Source organism: Triticum aestivum, chromosome 6B (assembly GCF_018294505.1).
Source record: "Triticum aestivum cultivar Chinese Spring chromosome 6B, IWGSC CS RefSeq v2.1, whole genome shotgun sequence".
NCBI lineage: Eukaryota > Viridiplantae > Streptophyta > Magnoliopsida > Poales > Poaceae > Triticum > Triticum aestivum.
In genome coordinates, this window is record NC_057810.1 from 627,032,073 (window position 1) to 627,038,528 (window position 6,456).

The following is a 6,456-nucleotide window of genomic DNA, read 5'->3' on the forward strand; positions in this document are numbered from 1 at the left end:
TCTTGGTGACACATAGGAAAATTTTGAATTTCTGCTACGTTCCCCAACAGTGGTATCATGAGCTAGGTCTATTGCGTAGATTCTTTGCACGAGTAGAACACAAAGTAGTTGTGGGCATTGATTTTGTTCAATATGCTTACCGTTACTAGTCCAATCTTGTTTCGACGGTATTGTGGGATGAAGCGGCCCGAACCGACCTTACACGTACACATACGTGAGACAGGTTCCACCGACTGACATGCACTTGGTGCATAAGGTGGCTAGCGGGTGCCAGTCTCTCCCACTTTAGTCGGAACGGATTCGATGAAAAGGGTCCTTATGAAGGGTAAATAGCAATTGACATATCACGTTGTGGTTTTTGCGTAGGTAAGAAACGTTCTTGCTAGAAACCCATAGCAGCCACGTAAAACATGCAAACAACAATTAGAGGACGTCTAACTTGTTTTTGCAGGGTATGCTATGTGATGTGATATGGCCAAGAAGAATGTGATGAATGATATGTGATGTATGAGATTGATCATGTTCTTGTAATAGGAATCACGACTTGCATGTCGATGAGTATGACAACCGGCAGGAGCCATAGGAGTTGTCTTTATTTATTGTATGACCTGCGTGTCATTGAACAACGCCATGTAATTACTTTACTTTATTGCTAACCGGTAGCCATAGTAGTAGAAGTAATAAGTTGGCGAGACAACTTCATGGAGACACGATGATGGAGATCATGATGATGGAGATCATGGTGTCATGCCGGTGACGATGATGATCATGGAGCCCCGAAGATGGAGATCAAAAGGAGCAAAATGATATTGGCCATATCATGTCACTTTTTGATTGCATGTGATGTTTATCATGTTTATACATCTTATTTCCTTAGAACGACGGTAGTAAATAAGATGATCCCTCATTAAAATTTCAAGAAAGTGTTCCCCCTAACTGTGCACCGTTGCAAAAGTTCGTTGTTTCTAAGCACCACGTGATGATCGGGTGTGATGGATTCTTACGTTCACATACAACGGGTGTAAGACAGATTTACACACGCAAAACACATAGGTTGACTTGATGAGCCTAGCATGTACAGACATGGCCTCGGAACACAAGAGACCAAAAGGTCGAGCATGAGTCGTATAGTAGATACGATCAACATGAAGATGTTCACCGATGATGACTAGTCCGTCTCACGTGATGATCGGACACGACCTAGTTGACTCGGATCATGTAATCACTTAGATGACTAGAGGGATGTCTATCTGAGTGGGAGTTCATGAGATGAACTTAATTATCCTGAACATAGTCAAAAGCCCTTAGCAAATTATGTCATAGCTCGCGCTTTAGTTCCACTATTTAGATATGTTCCTAGAGAAAATATAGTTGAAAGTTGACAGTAGCGATTATGCGGATAGTAGAAAGCTTATGTCCTTAATGCACCGCTTAGTGTGCTGAACCCCAATCGTCGTCTGTGGATGTTGCGAACATCGAACATACATGTTTTGATAACTACGTGATAGTTCAGTTAAACGGTTTAGAGTTGAGGCACCAAAGACGTTTTTCGAAAATGTCGCGGAACATATGAGATGTTTCGAGGGCTGAAATTGGGATTTCAGGCTCGTGCCCACGTCAAGAGGTATAAGACCTCCGACAATTTTCTTAGCCTGCAAACTAAGAGAGAAAAGCTCAATCGTTGAGATTGTGCTCAGATTGTCTGAGTGCAACAATCACTTGAATCGAGTGGGAGTTGATCTTCCAGATGAGATAGTGATGTTTCTCCAAAGTCATTGCCACCAAGTTGCTAGAGCTTCGTGATGAACTATAACATATCAGTGATAGATATGATAATCCTTGAGGTATTCGCGATGTTTGACACCGCGAAAGTAGAAATCAAGAAGGAGCATCAATCATTGATGGTTGATGAAACCACTAGTTTCAAGAAGGGCAAGGGCAAGAGGGGATACTTCATGAAATGGCAAATCAGCTGCTACTCTAGTGAAGAAACCCAAGGTTGAACCCAAACCCGAGACTAAGTGCTTCTGTAATAAGGGGAACAACCACTCGAGCAGAATTACCCTAGATACTTGGTCGATGAGAAGGCTGGCAAGGTCGATAGAAGTATATTGGATATACATTATGTTAATGTGTACTTTACTAGTACTCCTAGTAGCACTAGGGTATTAAGATACCGGTTCGGTTGCTAAGTGTTAGTAACTCAAAATAAAAGAGCTACGGAATAAACGGAGACTAGCTAAAGGTGAGCTGACGATATGTGTTGGAAGTGTTTCCAAGTTTGATGTGATCAAACATCGCACGCTCCCTCTACCATCAAGATTAGTATTAATCCTGAATAATTGTCATTTGGTGTTTGTGTTGAGCATAGACATGATTGGATTATGTCTATCTCAATACGGTTATTCATTTAAGGAGAATAATGGTTACTCTATTTATTTGAATAATACCTTCAATGGTCTTGCACCTAAAGGAATGGTTTATTGAATCTCGATCATAGTGATACACATTTTCATGCCAAAGATATAAGATAGTAATGATAGTACCACTTACTTGTGGCACTGCCATGTAAGTCATATTGGTGTAAACCGCATGAAGAAGCTCCATGTTGATGGATCTTTGGACTCACTCGTTTTGAAAAGTTTGAGACATGCGAACCATGTCTGTTGGTGTATACGCATGAACAAACTCCATGCAGATGGATCATTTGGACTCACTTGATTTTGAATCACTTGAGATATGCAAATCGTACCACATGGGCAAGATGACTGAAAAGCCTCGTTTTCAGTGAGATGGAACAAGATAGCAACTTGCTGGAAGTAACACATTTTGATGTGTGCAGTCCAATGAGTGCTGAGGCATGCAGTGAATATCATTATGTTCTCACTTCACAGATGATTCGAGTAGATGTTGAGTATATTTACTTGATGAAACACAAGTCTGAATTATTGAATGTTCAAGTAATTTCAGAGTGAAGTTGAGGATCATTGTGACAATAGGATAAAATGTCTATGATATGATCATAGAGATGAGTGTCTGAGTTACGAGCTTTGGCACGCAATTAAGACATTGTGGAAATTGTTTCACAATTAATACCGCCTGGAACACCATAGTGTGATGGTGTGTCCGAACATCATAGTTGCACCCTATTGGATATGGTGCGTACCATGATGTCTCTTATAGAATTACCACTATCATTCATGGGTTAGGCATTAGAGACAACCGCACTCACTTTAATAGGGCACCACGTAATTCCGTTGAGATGACACCATGAGAACTATGGTTTAGAGAAACCTAAGCTGTCATTTCTTGAAAGTTTGGGCTATGACACTTATGTGAAAAAGTTTCAGGTTGATAAGCTCGAACCCAATGCGGATAAAATGCATCTTCATAGGACACCCAAAACAGTTGGGTATACCTCCTAATTCAGATCTGAAAGCAATAGGGATTGTTTCTTGAATCGGGTCCTTTCTCGAGGAAAAGTTTGTCTCGAAGAATTGAGTGGGAGGATGGTGGAGACTTGATGAGGTTATTGAACCGTCACTTCAACTAGTGTGTAGCAGGGCATAGGAAGTTGTTCCTGTGGCACCTACACCAATTGAAGTAGTAGCTTATGATAGTGATCATGAAGTTTTGGATCAAGTCACTACCGTACCTCGTAGGGTGACAAGGATGCGTACCACTTCAGAGTGGCACAGTAATCATGTCTTGAAGGTCATGTTGCTAGACAAAAATGAACCTACGAGCTATGGAGAAGCGATGGTGGGCCCAAATTCCAACAAATGGTTAGAAGCCATGAAATCCGAGATAGGATCCATGTATCATAACAAAGCATGGACTTTGGTGGACTTGCCCGATGATCGGCAAGCCATTAAAATAAATGGATCTTTAAGAAGAAGATGGACATGGACGGTAATGTCACCGTCTATAAAGCTCGACTTGTGGCGAAGAGTTTTTCACAAGTTCAAGGAGTTGACTACGATGAGATTTTCTCATCCGTAGCGATGCTTAAGTCCGTCGGAATCATGTTAGCATTAGCTGCATTTATGAAATCTGGCAGATGGATGTCAAGACGAGTTTCCTTACCAGTTTTCGTAAGGAAAGGTTGTATGTGATACAATCAGAAAAGTTTTATCGATCCTAAGGATGCTAAAAGGTATGCTGGCTCCAGCGGTCCTTCTAAGGACTGGAGCAAGCATCTCGGAGTTGGAATGTGCGCTTTGATAAGATGATCAAAGATTTTGGGTTTATACAAAGTTCATGAGAAACTTGTATTTCCAAAGAAGTAAGTGGGAGCACTATGGAATTTCTGATGAGTATATGTTGTTGACATATTGTTGATCAGAAATGATGTAGAATTTTCTGGAAAGCATATAGGGTTATTTGAAAGGTGTTTTTCAATAGAAAACCTGGATCAAGCTACTTGAACATTGAGCATCAAAATCTATGAGGATAGATCAAAATGCTAATAATACTTTCAAATGAGCATATACCTTGACATGATCTTGAAGGTGTTCAAGATGGATCAGTCAAATAAGGAGTTCTTATCTAAGATGTAAGGTATGAAGTTAAGACTTAAAGCTCGACCACTACAGAAAAGAGAGAAAGGACGAAGGTCGTCCCCTATGCTTTACACGTAGGCTCTACAGTATGCTATGCTATGTACCGCACCTGATGTGTGCCTTGCCACATGTCTGGTAAGAGGGTACAAAGGTGATCAAGGAATGGATCACCAGATAGCGGTCAAAATTGTCCTTGGAGTAATAAGGATTTATTTCCCAATTATGGAGGTGATAAAGAGTTCGGCGTAAAGGGTTACGACGATGCAAGCTTTAACACCTATACGAATGACTCTGAGTAGCAAACCGGATACGTATAGTGGAGCAACCATTTGGAATAGCTTCAAGTGGAGCGTGGAAGCAGCATTTACAATATGACATAGAGAATTGCGAAATACATACATATCTGATTGTTGTAGACCTGTTGACTAAAACCTCTCTCACAAGCAAAACATGATCAAACCCCAGAACTCATTGAGTCTTAATCACATGATGATGTGAACTAGTTTAATGACACTAGTAAACTCTTTGGATGTTGGTCACATGGCGATGTGACCTGTGAGTGTTAATCACATGGCGATGTGAACTAGATTATTGACTCTAGTGCAAGTGGGAGACTGTTGGAAATATGCCCTAGAGGCAATAATAAATTAGTTATTACTATATTTCCTTGTTCATGATAATCGTTTATTATCCATGCTATAATTGTATTGATAGGAAACTCAGATACATGTGTGGATACATAGACAACACCATGTCCCTAGTAAGCCTCTGTTGACTAGCTCGTTGATCAATAGATGGTTACGGTTTCCTAACCATGGACATTGGATGTCGTTGATAATGGAATCACATCATTAGAAGAATGATGTGATGGACAAGACCCAATCCTAAGCCTAGCACAAAGATCGTAGTTCGTATGCTAAAGCTTTTCTAATGTCAAGTATCATTTCCTTAGACCATGAGATTGTGCAACTCCCGGATACCGTAGGAATGCTTTGGGTGTACCAAACGTCACAACATAACTGGGTGGCTACAAAGGTACACTACAGGTATCTCCGAAAGTGTCTGTTGGGTTGGCACGAATCGAGACTGGGATTTGTCACTCCGGTAAACGGAGAGGTATCTCTGGGCCCACTCGGTAGGACATCATAATAATGTGCACAATGTGACCAAGGGGTTGATCACGGGATGATGTGTTACAGAATGAGTAAAGAGACTTGCTGGTAACGCGATTGAACAAGGTATCGGGATACCGACGATCGAATCTCGGGCAAGTACAATACCGCTAGACAAAGGGAATTGTGTACGGGATCGATTGAGTACTTGACATCGTGGTTCATCCGATGAGATCATCGTGGAACATGTGGGAGCCAACATGGGTATCCAGATCCCGCTGTTGGTTATTGATCGGAGAACGTCTCAGTCATGTCTGCATGGTTCCCGAACCCGTAGGGTCTACACACTTAAGGTTCGATGACGCTAGGGTTATAAAGGAAGTTTGTATGTGGTTACTGAATATTGTTCGGATTCTTGGATGAGATCCCGAACGTCACGAGGAGTTCCGGAATGGTCCGGAGGTAAAGATTTATATATGGGAAGTCCTGTTTTGGTCACCGGAAAAGTTTCGGGTTTTTCCGGTAATGTACCGGGACCACCGGGAGGGTCCCGGGGGTCCACCAAGTGGGGCCACCAACCCCGGAGGGCTGCATGGGCCAAGTGTGGGAGGGAACCAGCCCCAGGTGGGCTGGTGCGCCCCCACAAGGGCCCAAGGCGCAAAGGGAGAGTGGGAGGGGGCAAACCCTAGGGCAGATGGGCCCTAAGGCCCACCCCAGGCGCGCCTCCCCTCTCTTCCCCTCTGGCCGCCACCCAGATGGCATCTGGGGGCTACCGCCACCCT